This window comes from Gorilla gorilla, chromosome 6, assembly GCF_029281585.2.
Source record: "Gorilla gorilla gorilla isolate KB3781 chromosome 6, NHGRI_mGorGor1-v2.1_pri, whole genome shotgun sequence".
Lineage (NCBI taxonomy): Eukaryota > Metazoa > Chordata > Mammalia > Primates > Hominidae > Gorilla > Gorilla gorilla.
The window spans coordinates 53,802,091-53,817,952 of NC_073230.2; the positions used below are offsets into that span (position 1 = coordinate 53,802,091).

General features: G+C 48.9%; 1 non-coding gene across 1 annotated transcript; it reads right to left on the reverse strand.

Annotated features, from left to right (window-relative positions):
- Nucleotides 1–5,393: 5,393 nt before the first annotated feature.
- Nucleotides 5,394–5,455, reverse strand: LOC115935460 (U7 small nuclear RNA). Its single transcript, XR_004071088.2, has one exon. It is a non-coding gene; the product is annotated as a U7 small nuclear RNA (small nuclear RNA).
- Between the last annotated feature and the right edge of the window lie 10,407 nt (nucleotides 5,456–15,862).

The following is a 15,862-nucleotide window of genomic DNA, read 5'->3' on the forward strand; positions in this document are numbered from 1 at the left end:
CCAACATTTACCCAGTCTGGAGTGTATGGGGCTCCGGGCCAGAGCCCAGGCACAGAGCCCTAGTTGGGAGGAGCCCACGTTCAGCAGGGCACATGGCAAAAGGTGATACTCGTTCAGGTCAGGGCTGGGAGATCAGCAGTATAGAGAGACTGGTGTGGCTGCCCAGGCAGGGGGTGGTTGTGCCTGCCTGGGGCATTGGGAAGGCTGCCGAGACCCAGTGACACTTGGGCCTGGCCTTGAAGGTAACTAGGAATTTGCAAGCTAGAGAGTGAGGGAGAGGAGAGGTTGGGAAGGATGCACAGAGGCTGTGTTTTGGACTTGGGGAGAATTGGTTGGGTTGAGGGAATGTCCAGAGAGAGATTTGGCAAGGACACTCGGAGACTGGTGTGTGGGTGGCCTCCTGGGCTGCCTTAGACCCTCATCTTCATGCCCTGCTGCTATGAATTTTTTATTATTGTATTTTGTTTCATTTTGACAGGATATTTTGATAGACTTCTAAAAATGGACAGGACTGTTTTTCTAGCCTTTTGTGATAAAAGTGCCCTTTGTGCTAAAAATTCTAGCCCATGGTGTGTTGCATCTGTAGGTCTCTAGCTTGGCCAGGCCTGCTTCTGTTTGGGGTTTCTAGAGCTGATATTCTTCTGCTGAAGGCTTTATAAGCTCAGATGGCATTTCCTGCCCTGAATCCAAGTCTGCCGCTTAAGAATACGCCATTAAAGGCTCACTGGGTTTGGGTTGGAGTGTGGAATTCTCATTCCACTTAGAATAAGCACGGTTGGGCACAGATTGCAAGACCTCTTTTAGATTTGAAGGTCTCAGCTCTTGTACATGGAAATGACTGAGCTCCTGGTGCTGACCTGAGAGCTGACATGAGACAGAGGAACTGTGGGCACCATCCACATTCACCTGGATCCTGAGTGTGGCTTCTTTTTTCCTCTGCCCTTCTCAGTTTGAAGTTTTTGAAGCTCTCATTTCTTCCTCCAGTTCTGTTTACTTTGCTTTTTATTTCATTTCCTTTATCCAGTCTGTTTCTCCTATTTCTGTGAGAAACTATCCTAGTTCAATCTCTCATTTGAATTCAGTGAAAGCTGTCTGCCTACAGACTCCACGTCTCTTAAACCTCTGCTCCTTGGAAACCCAGATTCCTTCTTCCCTTCAGAGCTCAGTTTCATCAGCACTTCTGGGAGATTGCAATGTTGTCTGCACAGAAAAATGACCCCTTTATTTCAAGGCACTCCTCTCTACCTTCCAGAAGCATGGTTTTGGGTGTGAGCTGCCAGTTACAGTCCTTAGCATGGTTTGCTAAGGTCTGGGCCTGGGCACATGACCCATCCCAAGCCAAAGGCAATCCTTCCCTGGGACTGCATCTGGAGCTGGCATGGGGGAGATATGTTTCTCTGTGGTCCTAAAGCCACAAGGTCATTGATTTGGAGATGCTTCCAGCCTTGGGGTGGATGAAAGAACTCCTCCCTTAGAGAATGAATCCATCACCAACCAGGAGAAACACATGAACAAGAGACGTGGGCCTTCACCTTTATATCTAGGCCCATTCCTTTATTGCTCAGTCCTTCAATTCACCCACTCTTTTTACCTTCTCTCCCCCAAACTCTTGCTACAGCATTGCTCCTTTGTGGTACGCTCTTTGGAAGATTTCTGTTGAAACTAGAATGAAATCTCGACTCTCATGTGGTCAACAGGCCTGGCTCCTGCCTGCCTCCCTCCCTGCTCCCTGGGTGTCCTAGACCCATCTTGCTGCATGTTCCTCCCTCAGGGTCCCTTCCCGGCCCTCTTCAGAGAGGCCTTCCCTGGCATGTCCCTGAGGGAAGCCACCCTCCTCACTCTGAATCATCAGGTCCCAGAGATTTCTTTTTGAAGCACTTACATCATTTTATATCTGTACCTGCCTTTGAAATTTACTTGCTTTGTTCCCTCTTTGTCTGTCCCACAAAGAGTTCAGCACCACGGGGAGCCCATCTGCCCAGGACACTGTATCCCTAGCGTTTGGCATGCGTGGGCTCCAGAAACTGCTTGTTGAGTGCACGAATGAGAGTGAGAATACTGGAGAACATCCCCCTGTGGCCAGAGGCTTGTCCCCTAAGCCAGCCAGCTCTGGCTTTCCCAAGGTTACGCTATGTGCACCAATAGCGTCTGGGTGCCATCCTTTCCTGTCTCACTGTGGTAAAAGGTGGGTTAAGAAGAATGAATTTCACTGGGTGTGGTGGCTTACGCCTGTAATCTCAGCACTTTGGGAAGCTGAGGCAGGTGGATCACTTGAGGTCAGGAGTTCGAGACCAGCCTGGCCAACCTGGCGAAACCCCATTTCTACCAAAAATACAAAAATTAGCCAGGTGTGGTGGTGTGCGCCTGTAATCTCAGCTACTTGGGAGGCTGAGGCAGGAGAATAACTAGAACCCGGGAGGCAGAGGTTGCAGTAAGCTGAGATCGCACGACTGCACTCCAGCCTGGGTGATAGAGGGAGACTCCGTCTCAAAAAAAAGAAATAAATAAAGAAAAAAGAACAATGAATTTGAGGGGTGTAGTCTTTGGGCTGGGCCCTGAAGGGCACATGGGATTTGGGCCCAAGAGATATTCCCAGCTGGGTGAGGTCTCAGACCTCATAGCCGTGTGAAACACCTGAGTCTTAGGAAAGGCCTTTCAGTACACCCCATTCACATTGGCTGCCACTCCCTTCCCCTACCCTCTTATTTATGAACTTTGGCCTCACTTGTTACCTTCCTGATATGAGAAAGCATCTTTTGTTCGTTTCCTGCATGGTTGGACCCAAGGTCTGTGAGACCAAAGACAAGGTCCAGCCCAGGATGTGGAATGGCAACAGAAGATGATGGTGACAGCTTGGGGCTGAGGGAAACCGTGGGAACAGAGCACCCACGGTGTGGGCTGGGCTCAGTCCCCAGGCAGGGCGACTGTGCGGCTGGGATGTAGGAATGTCAGGTGCTAGTTGGCTGGGGAGGCACAAGCCCCTGTGGGCAGGGGGAACGCAGGCAGCCCTATGGTTGGTTTATGGGGCCCTGGGGAGCTGTGGAACAAGTGAGGGCGTGGTCAGGCTGCATTTGGGGAAGACAAGTGGAGGGGGAAGACAGAAGCTGGGACAGGGCAGGCGGCTGTTGGTGTCGGTGCAGAACTGGGCAGACACCCCAGGTCACTTGTGACCAAGAGTCTTTTCGGAGGTGAGACCCAGGATGTGGGTGTGAGTGAAGAGGGCTGAGCCAGAGGAAGTAACTCTCCTGTTTTCTGAAGGAGCTGCCTGATTTCCTTTCCACTCGATGTCTTCCTGCACCTTTCCTATTTCCACCTGCGCTTTTCTCATTCAGAAAAGAGCATAGGCGTGGATGCCACCCACAGCAGACGGTCCCGAGGGGCCTTGAGAAACACCAACTGCAGCTTCTGCTGTCCTGGGGCTCCCCCACCCCCAGAAGCTCCCCCGCCTCACAGAGTCCTGAGCTAAGCACAGAATATTCTGGATCATTTTCCCTGTATACCCTGGGGGAGTGGACACAGAGCTGGAATTATCACGGTTCATCTCAAAAACGGACACATAGTTTGTATTCTGTTCTGTAATACGTTTTTATTTAAAATAAATACAATGCTTTACATTTTTACCCTAGGGAAAATTTCATGCTGCAGCATCTCATTTAAACTACACTGCAGCACCTTCGAGTGGGTTCTAGTGTTATTATTACTATGACTAAAACTCCCATTTGACATTGACGTAGATTTTGGGAGACTCAGAAAAGTGAGGGCCTATGAGCACTCACGCCAGAACCGAACCTTAGGTTGTTGGCCAGGTGGGGATCCTGAGGAGCCAGTTGATGAGGATCAGGACCTGGGAGGCACCCACTGCACAGTTATTTTATTCATGTGATTCCATCTTCTCAGCAATGCCGTCCACAGGCACCGTGGCTGTCCTTACACCCTCAAGGAGGAACTGGAGACTTAAAGTTGCCGGGATCCTCTAGGGAGGCCTGCCTGGGAGATGGATGGGATGCTGCCACTTCCACCGGCTGCTTCTCCAGCATCCACTACTGTCTCCTGGGCGTGGGCCTGGCCTTGGAGAACCAACTTGATCCCTTGCCCACTGTGTCCCCTCTGTGGTCATTTGTTAATTGTGCTTTCTTTTCCCAAAGTCAACAAAACAATGCACAAAGCCCCTTTCATTCTGGAGAGCCTATTTATTTGTTTAGATAGAGCTTCAGAGAGTTGGCAGCCCTCACGCAGCTGCCCGCTGACCATCCCAGGCAGGAAATGGAAACCCCCACACAATCGGCCTGTTGTGTAAAGCACAGTGATGACCATCAGGAGGTGGCTCAGCCTCCCGGGATGGGGGTGTCTGCTTGCTATGCAGCATCTCCAAATGCTCCCTAGTTACTAGAGTCAGTGTGCTCTCCCACTCCGGGGGTTTCCTTAACAGCCCATACGCTGACACATGGTTCTCAGCATTTTTCTGCCTCCATGCTACTCACACTAAACCCTCTGGTCAATGTCAGTGTCACCTCTCTGATGGTCAGTGATCCTCCTTTTGTCCGTGGGGGCAGCACCCAAGGAAGGGCTGGGGAAGTTTTCTCCTCCCAGAGTTCCTATTCATAGGGAGTCATGGAGAAGGTCCCAGAATAGAAATATCCTACACCCCCACGTACCAGCCACATAGCCCCCGCTGCCTGGGGACTGAGCCCAGCCCACGCCCTCGGTGCTCTTCTCCCTAGGTTTAAATTCAGAGCCCTGTTGCCTGAGTTGACCCTGCTCTCACCTTGAATGCACTGGCAGATTTCCATGGGCTTCCAACACCTCCTCTGTGCCCACTGGCGCCTGATTCTGGGGATGACAGCAGGAGTGAAGAGGGGATGAAAACTGTCCCTAAAGAGCCAAGTGATGTTGAGTGCATGGGGAAGGGAACAGCATGATCTGTGGGTACACACAGACCATGGGGGGCTGACAGGGAAGGATATGGCTGGGCTCCTTGGAGGTGCATGAGGCACATGGAGCACCGTGCTCAAAGGCTGAGACACCAACGATGAAACGGGTGCGTTTAACACACTGACAGCTTTTAAAATGTGCCCTGAGGCAGGTGGCTGAGCTTATGTGTGATATTGATCCCTCCAGGGGTAGATGAGGCAGCACCACAGACTGAATGCTCACCCGGCACCAGCATCACGCATCCTAACTCTCGAAGTCATCATTCGAGTGGGGTTGTATCTACTTTTTAAAGATGAGGAAATTCAGTAATGTTTTTGCAGACATGGTAGAGCTAGTGGATGGCAGGAGCCCCTATCTCTGCTCAAGGGTGTCTGTCTTAGTCCATTTAGTGTTGCTATAACAGAATGCCTGAGACTACGTAATTTATAAAGAAAAGAGGGTTTTTTTTTGTTTGGTTGGGGGATTGCTTTCCAGCAAAACCTGAAAAGCCTGCTAGACAAGTTCTAAAAGAGCTCTAACACTTAAGAAAAGAGGTTGATTTGGTTCATGGTTCTGGAGGCTGTGAAGTCCGGGAAGCATGGTGCTGGCTTCTCATGAGGACCTTGTGCTGCACCCTAACATGGCAGAGAAGCAGCAGGGGAAGCAAGCATGTGCAAAAGGCCAGCCATGAGAGGCTGCCTCAACCTGCCACAAACTGCTCTTGTGAGGGTGAATCAATTCCCGTGAGAACTGACCCAGTCTTGTGAGAATGGCATTAACCCATTCATGAGGGTGAGTTCTCAAGACCCAAACACCTTCTGTTAGGTTCCACCTCCTATCACATGAACTTTTGGGGGACACACTCAAAATGTAGCAGTGTCCTTGTCCTCAGGCACCCCTCAGGTGGGGTGAAGGCTGGGCACAACAAAATTGGTGTGAAGACTCATCCCAAATGAATGGGGCACCCTCTTCCCTACAGGAGCGTCCACATAGCAGCTCCAAGCACTCAGCTTCCAGGGCCAGCAAGCTGCACGGGTGGCACCACTGGGCTCCCGAGAGGTCTGGGGGCTGCCAATGACATTTGCACTTCCCTTCAAAGCACCGAGGCACCAAGACTCTGAGGATGATGCCCAGAGGGAGGGTTTGGATGAGGTCCAGGAAGAAAGAAAGCTGAAGCCTCTTTGGGCAGGTGAGGGAGATGGCAGGAGCTTGTGGTTTTAGAGGCTGTGTGAAGTGAGATTGCACATTCAGCTGGGTCAGCCCAGAGGCTGGGTCCTGAGGTTGGTCTCAGGGCAGCTCCGGGAGACTCCACGTGCCCCTTCTGCAGGATGCTTCCCTCTCCTCGAGGCCCATCAGTGTGGAGTGGAGCATCCACCAGGGCCCCCAAGAACTTGGCACTGAGGGCACTGGGAATGCTCAGCAGGGCAGTGCCCAGCCTCAGCATGACAGGCTCGATGGCCCCAGGAGGACGTTCCAGCACCTCCCCTGCCATCCTCACCAGGGCTGGGAGGTGGAGATAGGCACTGGTGCTGCCCGTGCAGTGCCCTGGGTTCTACATCTGGATTTCCCAGCAGGATGGGGTTTCAGGAGTCCCCTTAGAGAACCAGCTAATTTAACCTTATTAATCAGATGGGAATCAAAGGTCCTGGGTGGGGAAGTGAAGAGCTGCATGCTACAGACACATGGAGGTGGTAGGGGCTCCTCCATCCACCTGGGAAAGGGCTCTGGATGGGAGTCCTTGCTCTGCCAACCTTGGGAGGGCTCCATCCATCTCCTGGACACTCCCAGGGCCTGAGGAATCCTTGACGTCTCCTCTAGGTGCAACCCATGTCCCTGTGTGCATCCCAGGGGTCATCCTCAAATACTACCGTGGTCTTGGTGTCCAGAATCTTAGCAGGTGGGGCTCTCCTTTCTTCACCAGCCTGTTGGGATCAGCTCAGCCAGCCTGGTTAAAGGACAAGTGGCTCTGAGCTTTATTGTAGAACTTACTTTGTTTTCCTCATAACTTTCTCTTTCCATGTCTGCAGCTGCCATTGTATGGGGCTTCTCGAGGATGGGGACCCCCTGTTCTCTCAGCTCCACTCCCCAGCATGAGTCATGGTCTCTCTAAAGGCCCCATGGCCTTAAAGCAAACATCACCAGGTGCACCCAGCAAGGCTGGTGTCATCTCTGGATTCTCTTCATAACGCTATGGGAACACAGGAAGATAAAGCTCAAAGTGGAGGGAAATTTTTGGTGGCTTTGGGTGTTGGAAGTGGTGCAGCTCCCCAGGACCCCAGCCCTTCAGCAAAGCCGCCCTCAGATACTGTGTATGGGCTGTAGCAAGTCTGTTGATTTCTCATGGGGTAACGCCCTCCTTGGATGTTACTCTTTGCAGTTTACATAATACTAGACACATATTATTTTCCTTTGTCTTCATACAACCCTACATTTTCAGCATTCTGGGAATTAACCACAGGCCCCACTATCTGGTGCCCAGAAAGACATGGGACACCCTTGGAGAGGAGCACTTGGCCTCTTTGCTGTCCTTGAACTTAGTGCAGGGTGGTGGGTGACGGGTGCGGTGGATGGGGCTGGGCAGCAATGATGGTGCCCTTTGCTCTTCTCCATTTACCTCCAAGGTTCTTCATGGTCTATGACTCCAAGGTCTGAAATGATCTCATTTACCCCACATGATAGATGTGGCCCTTCCAGATGAGGAGTTCAACAAGACTACATGGTAGAGCAGCCAGAGAACCCACTAGAAATAAGGCTCAAAATAAGGAGTAACCACAAAATAAGGTGATTTATAAAGGTGCATTAACTTATTTCACTAGAGAGGCAGCATTTTATTGAGTAAAGAGCACTGGGTTTTTAATCTCAGAGTCAACTGTAGGGTTCTGCTGTCTGTCTAAAGATCTTGGTCAAGAGTGTCTCCTTTCTTCCCTTGTAAAGGGATGAATGGGAATCCCCACCTTAGAATCTCTATGACATTATGAAGCTGGAAGTAAATAAGGGACATAGACAACCTTTCAAAATCAGCAAGGGTTGTCCCAATAGGGTGTTGGCTACAAGAATTATTTCATGAAAGAATATCTCAGGGATCACAGTTGAGCTGAATCTGGATCATTCTTTTGACCTGTACTGAGGAAAAGACAGGAATTTGAGTGCATTTAGGGTGAGCTGGCATTTTTCAGTTCTCACCTCTCCATGCAATGATGCTGTCTGCTGGCCCCAAAGGCACTGTATTTGCCATCTCTCACCAGAGCCTTGTCAGAGCCTGCTGCAGCCAGGGGGCTGGGCTTGCCTAAGAGCCGGGAGCCACTGTTCCCAAGTGGGCATTACAGGGTTAACTTGTGTCTGTGGCCAAGGCACAGAATCAAAGTAGGATGAGTCACCTCTTGTGCATTTCTTATTTCAGCCCTCCTGCCACTTTAGAAGTTTCTGATGTTTAATTTCCTCATTTCATTCCAGAGACAGAGAATGCTGATTCACTATGCAGTGAAACATGCCTAACGTGTCAACAGCTAAATGCCCGGTGACAGTGTGGTTGTCTGGGCAACAGAAGAAGTCACCCACGCAAACACTTAAAGGTGAGCTGTGAGAGTTAAGCAAGCGGGAGCTTTTCACTGAGTGAACTCACGTCCACACAGGGTGCGTGTTCAGACTCACGGGGCAGCTCCAATTATGGGGAAGGTCGGAGAAATTCCAGGCTCCGAGGAGTCCAAGACAGGATTCCAGCTCATTCCTAATTTTATATTCAGGTTCCTTAAAACAAAAACTTCACTATGAGACATTCAAAGCCTTTGCATGTTACAGTCTGCAAAGTTTGAAAAGCATTTCCTTCCTTAGTGTCTCTGAGTTGCCCTAAATACTTTCTTTCAACCAGCAGGATAGGGGACAGTAGGTTTTTGTGACTACTTAAGTCTTGGCAGCAAGAATGGGGCGCCAGAAGGCGCTAGTGTTTCTGGAACAACCGATATCAGGGCAGGTGTCTTGTGCTTGGCCCCTTGGTGGGCCACTTGCCTGGAGTTACGGGACAGGGATGAGCATGTTCCTGCCCCTGAGGAGTTCATGGTCAGTAGGGGAGGCTGCATAGACAAAACTCAACCCCTGGACTATGGCTGTGGCCCTGGATGGCCCGGAGGCCCAAGAAAATATTGGGCAAGAGTACCTCTTTTCTTCCTCTGTAAAGGGAGTAATAGGAATTCACACACTACAGTCATTGTGACAGGATGCATGGGTGGGGGTGTGCAGGGGACTTGAAGAGGCCACTGCATCCCAACTTTCTCTTCTGCTGATTATTTCCTTTAAATAACTTCTCGTGGATATTGCTTATGAGCAGATGCCTTGCTGGGTGGGAAGGGGGATGGAAGTGAAAATACATAAATCATCATCTCTGTTTGTGGAACTCGAGGTCAGGTGTGGAGAGGGCTGAGCAGGTGAAACTGAGTCTCCAGGTTGGGGCATGAGCCGGGGGCTGAAAGGGGCTCTCCCTGTACTGGCAGGGAGGATTCTCTTCTTCCCTGCTCTGTGGCTGCATGTGGCCTGCCAACCGTTTCTCTGTCACACCACGATGCAGTCATGGGTTGTCCACCCATTGATCTCAGGCATCTGTGGTCCTTCTCAAGGGAGAACATATGTTGGGTCATCTTCGTCTCTGATCTTTGTCCCTGCTGTGCCTGACCATGCTGGAGGTCAGGAAGGAGCTAGGCTCACAGGTGTGCCCAGGTGTTTGGCAGGGCAAAGGCCTGGGCTGAGACTCTACAATCTTGGGCTTGAGTTTTCCCATCTGTAGGACAGGAGCAGGGCCAGCATCCTAGGTTTGTGGTGAGGACTGGTTGAGGGCCACACCAGGCTCCTGGATGTGGCCGGCTGACCAGGGCTGGGTGTCTCACTGGCTCGCAACAGGGAAGAACAGAAATTGAGAGTAAATCAATGTGAACTTTACAGCAATTAGGCAGAGTAATTTCATATCTGTTGAATCTAACAAAAAATGGGATTTGTGTTTTGTCTTCATTTCATTTTTCTAGGACCTTACTTATTTTACAAGAGGAACAGTTTTCAATGGAATGGATATTAAAACACACACTTGGATCCCTTTACCACAGGTGCTTTGAGAGGCACCATCAAGGACAGTGAGCTAACGCAAGTAACTCAGGTAACAGGGCAGTGAGCTAATGCAGGTAACACAGGTGACAGAGTCATGGGCTAATACAGGTAACACAGGGTAGTGAGTTAACTCAGGTAATATAGCTAAGCCAGGTAACCCAGCTTACATAGCCAACACCTGGCAGTGGGCTAACACAGTTAACTCAGGTGCTCACCTCGGGCACATCCCCAAGGCCCCTCGTGAGGTGGTCTGATGGCTGTCTACATGTGCCCCTGGACATCTGTATCCTGATGCAGGGGAGCCTGGCAGGAGAGGGGACCCTCAGACTCTCCCTCAGCCACACAGGGCAGACATCCTCCACGTGGCTTCAGCTGCAGCTGTCAATTGAGTGGTGGGCAAGGCCATGCTCTGGGTAGTCTACCTGGTCCTCAGTGAGGCCCAGCCCCACTGACAAGCATTTGGGGTCTGTTTAATTGCTCAGCCTGTCTGCTGCTATTTGTCACATGCTAGTATTGGTGTGGCAGCTGCTTCTCTGAGTTCTAGAGCAGGAAAGTCCTGGAGACGAGGCCACTGCCAATGGGGGGACCCTGCAGCCTGGAAGGGAAGGTGCCTGTGTGGTCCAGCCCTAGTGGCAGAAACTTGGGTCTGCTCTGTGTGTTGCATCTACAGGTGTGTCTGCTTGGCTCCTCACTGACAACAGGAGTCTAAGAGATTCCTAACAACTGACTAAACAACACAGAGTCTGAGCAAACGTTACAGAAATGGGGGAAATTGCAATGAAATTCTGGAAAAGGAAACAGGCACAACTGAGACAACATGGAACCTTGCTTCTGAAGGAAGGGGTGGGGTGCTGTCTGGAAAGTTCTAGAAGACAAAGCACTAGCAAAAGGCAAGAACATATTGTGAATGACTCAGGAGAGGGATTCTGCAATTTTTTTTATCCACTAGGACAATCCTGTACTGAAGAGAGTGGGGCTCTGGGCAAACCCTTCTCTCCCCCGAGTCTCATTATTTTCAGTCTATAGTAGGGCAGTAGTGGGTAAGATGCCGCTAAAGTTCCTTCCAGGACCAATGCTGGGAGTTTTCTTTGAAGGGACACGGTGGCTGCTCCTTTCCACCCTGATGGCTTCCTCATGCCTCTTCCTTCCTTGCCAACCCACATCATCTCCCTGGGACTTTGCTTGCAGTCAGCTCAGAGGCTGCCTCCACGCCTGCATTCCTACTGTGCTGTAAACACAAAGGATTCTTGCCAGATAGGGTGGAGTGGGGTGGGTCTTACCCCTCCTAAGGGAAGGCTATGAACTCTGACTTAGTGAGTTAAGGAGGAACACTTCTCAGGTGTGGAGAACACATACGCTGCTGTGTTGAAGGTGGTGCTGGGCAACACTTAAGTCTCCTCCAGGAGCCCCAGGAGCAGCCTCTGGGGGATGACCTGCACGTGGTCCAGTAACCTGTGTCAGGTTTGCAGGATGTTAGGGCCTTCAAGTTGATTTAGCTCAAAAATATTCAAACTTCCTTAGCAGCAAAAATATTCTTTCTCAAACAAAATCTTATATGAAGTCCAAATATATAAAATTTCTATATTAAAGACAGCATTTTGTAAATTTCTTTATAATTTCTCATTGATGATGCTTATTTATTTGTAATTAAGCCAGTCAACAAAAATGTAAAGGACATTTTGGTCAACCTGGATACTTTCAGTTGTTTCAATATTTTCCTATCTTGATCTTCCTCATGTGGTTCCAAAAAATTCCAATTCATAAAGATAAGTAGGAATATAATAATTTCTATAATTTTCTTGAATAGATATGCCCAGTTTTGAATTTCAGGGAAATAAAAGGACCTCCTAATCAAAGACATGCTTGAAAGAATTTGACTCGAACTCAAAATATCTGAGATGATTGATAAGCTAATTACCCAAATCTGACCACTATACATTATATGTGTGGAAGCTTCACTCTGTAGCCCATACATATGTATAATTATTATATGCCAATTAAAAAAAGAAATTTGAAATATGCTTGTGTAGGAGTCATGAAAGAAGTATTTTTTAAAATTGAGGTAAAATTCACGTATCATAAAATTCACCATTTTAACCATTTTGAGGTGTACAATTCAGCGGCTTTTACATTCTCAATGTTGTGCCAGCATGGTCTCTATCTAACTGCAAAACATTTTTATCACCTCCAAAAGAAAACTGACCCTATTAAGTATGCATATTTTCACTTAAGTTTTGAAGTAGTTACAATATATTAAAATGAAATGAATGCAAACCAGAATAACCAAGATGGTTTTAGGTCATGATAAATTCCGTGAAGGGAAAGTGATAGTGAATGAGAAGGAAGAAAGACACTTGATTTAAGACCCAGATAATGGGAAGGTGTCAGCAATGGAAGGGGCAAAGGACGGGCCTGAAGAGGGGAAAGAGAGGGTGTGCAGAAGCCCTGAGGCAGGAATGAATTCAGCAGGTTTAAGTATAGAAATGAGGCCTGTGTGCTTGGAAGGGAATGTGCCCAGGAAGGATGGGGGAGCTAGGGTGGGCTGCTGGGGTTTGGGGTGCACTTTAGAATCCCCTGAACAATGTGGGAGCTCCTGGCCTGGGGCCTAGCCATGGTCGCTGGCAAGCTCTGCAGGTGATCCTAGTGAGAAGCCGGGACACAAATACCTGATGGCTGCTGACGGATTTGAGAAGCAGATACGCAAAAATGGTCTGAGTGTCAACCATAAAACTCAGGAGTTGAGCTTTGTTTTTTCTCAGTCTATGCATATAACACCTTTAAAATGTTTCTTTCTGACATTATGAATCTTGACTTCATGAAACTAAGAAGAAATATACAGAAAACAAGTTATTCTGGGTGAAATGTTTTCATGCTGGGTCATTAGCAGTTACAGAAAAAAAAAAACCATTATCTCCTTGCTAACTATTTTCCAACAATGTTAAAGATTTTATGACATTTATTTTATTGAAAATAATTAGTGCCTGCCGGCCTGGCAGGCAGCTGAGAGGAAGGCACTGTCCCCAGAGGCCTCTGCTGCAGCCTCTACCCAGGTCCAGGGGCTGCCGTTCCTGCACCTGCGCTTATCCCCGCAGGCGCTTTTGTAGCGGGTGTTAGTGGTTCTTGGCTGATTAACAAAGATAAGTTTAATTTTACCCTTAGATGGGAACACAGAGATTCAGTCTTATCTGATGCCTGCCAACTTCAGGCTCTTGGGTCTAAATTATGGGAATTTGGATTTCCTTGGCTGTCCACCGTCAGAAATCAGTAGATTTCTGCAAAGGAAACCAAACAAGACTCCAGCTGTCCAGGTACCATCTGCCAGAAATGGGTTGATGCTGCTTCTATTTACAAAAATACTGGCTGTGGAGCGTGTGTCTGTCCCACAAATCCAAGGCTTTCTAGCCTGGCCCTGGGGGTCCAATGTAGGGAGGGAGTTCAGCTGTGAGGCGCAGGCCAAGCCTGTGCTGTGCCTGGGGGAGATGCTCAGGGACCTGGCAACAACTCATGGAAACTGTGCGTGGCACATCCTCAGGAGAAATCCAGGCCACCCACAGCCTGTGGGGCTGTAAGTGGACAATTTGCTGCTTTGAGTCTCAGTTTCCTTGTCTGAAAAAGGGCCTGATGATAGAGCTTGCTTCTTAATTTCAGCTGTGTTTGTCCTATGCTCTGCCACATTAACTGGGGCAACTTGGTTAGAAGCAACCCTGGCCCCGACCTGATCCCCTTCACTGTGGGGCCCTGGCCAGTTCTCTATGGGGATGGGAGCCCCCAGCCAGGCTGATCCACAGCTGCCCTCATGGGATTGGTTGAGTGATGCAGCACTTTGGCCACCATCCCCTGACCACGCCTGGCTCCTAGTGCCCTTGGGGGTCCTGAGCTTTTGGCTGTGGGAGCAGAAGTCCCAAGGGAGGCTCTAAGAATAGAGTCCTTTCCAAAACTCTCATTTCCAAAGTCTGAACTGACTTTGCAATACTAAATAAATACTGAACGAAGTTGACCCTCTCTCTCCTGCCAGAATTTCCAGCTTCTTTTTCTAAAATCCATGCTAATAGCTTCTGAACCTTTTCCTCTGCGAGAAACCCCCTCTTTTTCAAAATACTTGCTGAAAAGTCGATATCTCATAAAAGACAAATGCATGAAACTACCAGGAACTTAGGAAGTCCAAGGGAGTCTGAGAAAAATCATAACTTGGTAAGAAAATCTTAAAAAATATTTTTATTAGCTTCTTGAGTAATGGAATTTAGTCAGGACTTCAGACAGAGCCAAGTATGAAATTTGTTGTTATTTAATATTATCCAATATGAAACTGCTCTCCATTTTAAGCAATGGTTTAAATGTTAATTTTCATTAGAGATCTTTCTGCTTTCAGGAAAAATAACAGTCAAACCTAGCGCAAACTTGATTAGGTGATTGTTTTGCTTAAAATCCCCAGAGATTTAAGGTTAGAGATTTCATTCTCATTGTCCTTTGGCTCTGACCGAGGCTTCTCACCTTTCAGTCTTGCTGTTGACTACTGTCTACTGTCTACCTGCCTCCACTCTGTGCCTCCACAACTGCCCCCAACCAGTTTCCAACTGGAGGGGACTGGCTCCTCCATGGAACCCTGGAAATCTTGCATATATCCACCAGGCCATGTGGCAAGACTGTCACTGTGGCTAAATCCAAATCTTTGCAGAGTGTCTTGTGGTCCTCTTAGACCATGGGATTGATCATGGAGGCTTATGAGAAGCTGCCATTTCTCAGTTGCTTCCCTGGGATTGAGGAGGCTGTGGTGAAAGTTTCTCATGGCCTCCTGGCTTCTGACGAGACCTCCCTTTGGGCACAGCTACAGGTGATAGAGCTGCTTTGCCACAGGGTGGCAGGGTGTCCCATCCCTTATTCCTGTTGCTGTTGTTTCTGCGCTGTCTTGAACAGGGACCTGGGGAGCTGGCACGTGCAGCTCCTCCTCTTTTTGCCGTTCATGGGCCCAGTAAACTCTCCCGGCCTGAGAAGGGCTCCTTGTTTCTCTGCCTGCTGAATCAGTCCTGTCAGCCTCTGCTTTGTCTTGTTCTTGATATCTCCTCTCCTCCCTGCTCCCGGCCCCCTCCCTGAGATTCAAGTCTGTGTTTGGGGCTCTTCACTTGCTCTGTGGCACCTCTTTCTGAGATGCTGCTTGCCTATCTAACTTCAAACTGTGGAGTGGTCTGTCTTCTCTGTAGTGTCTTTGCTCTGCCCTGCCCAGCTATGGGCTGGAATCTCCAATGTTTCAAGTGATGAAAGTGGTAGAATATGTCACCTTTGAAAATGGGGAAACTGCCCTGTCTCCCTCAGCCACACAAAGCACCAGCAGGGCAGGACACCAGGGGTCTTGGCTGAGGTCCTTTTCAGCTCTGAAAGCTCAGTATCCATCCAGAAGCGCACCAGTCTCCTTGGGAGCTTTAGAGCAGATGACAAGATTGTTGGATACAGGTGGCCAAAGGAGCCCTTTTTTCTTGGGACATTGAAGAAACAGATTAAAATGCTACCTGCACATGTGATACTTAAAACCCCGCTGTGCTCCTGAATTCCCTCATTTGTAAAATAGTAATACCAATATTTCTCTCTCCACCTGTTGAGAGGACCCCAGAAAGGTGTCTAGGAGGACACTCTGCTCCTCCAGGACCTGCCACCACATGTCCTATGGGAAAAGCACAGACATGGGATCCGAAAGATCCTAGGTCTTGCTCTAAGTCTCTCCCTCAACAGGTGGGAGAAAACCTTAGTTTTCTTATGTACCATATGAATGTAGCATTAATAGCTAACTTATGAGGTTTCTGTGAAGATCAGTGAGATTATTAGCAAAAATATATATGAAAGTTCCCAGGCCATAGGAGGCACATAA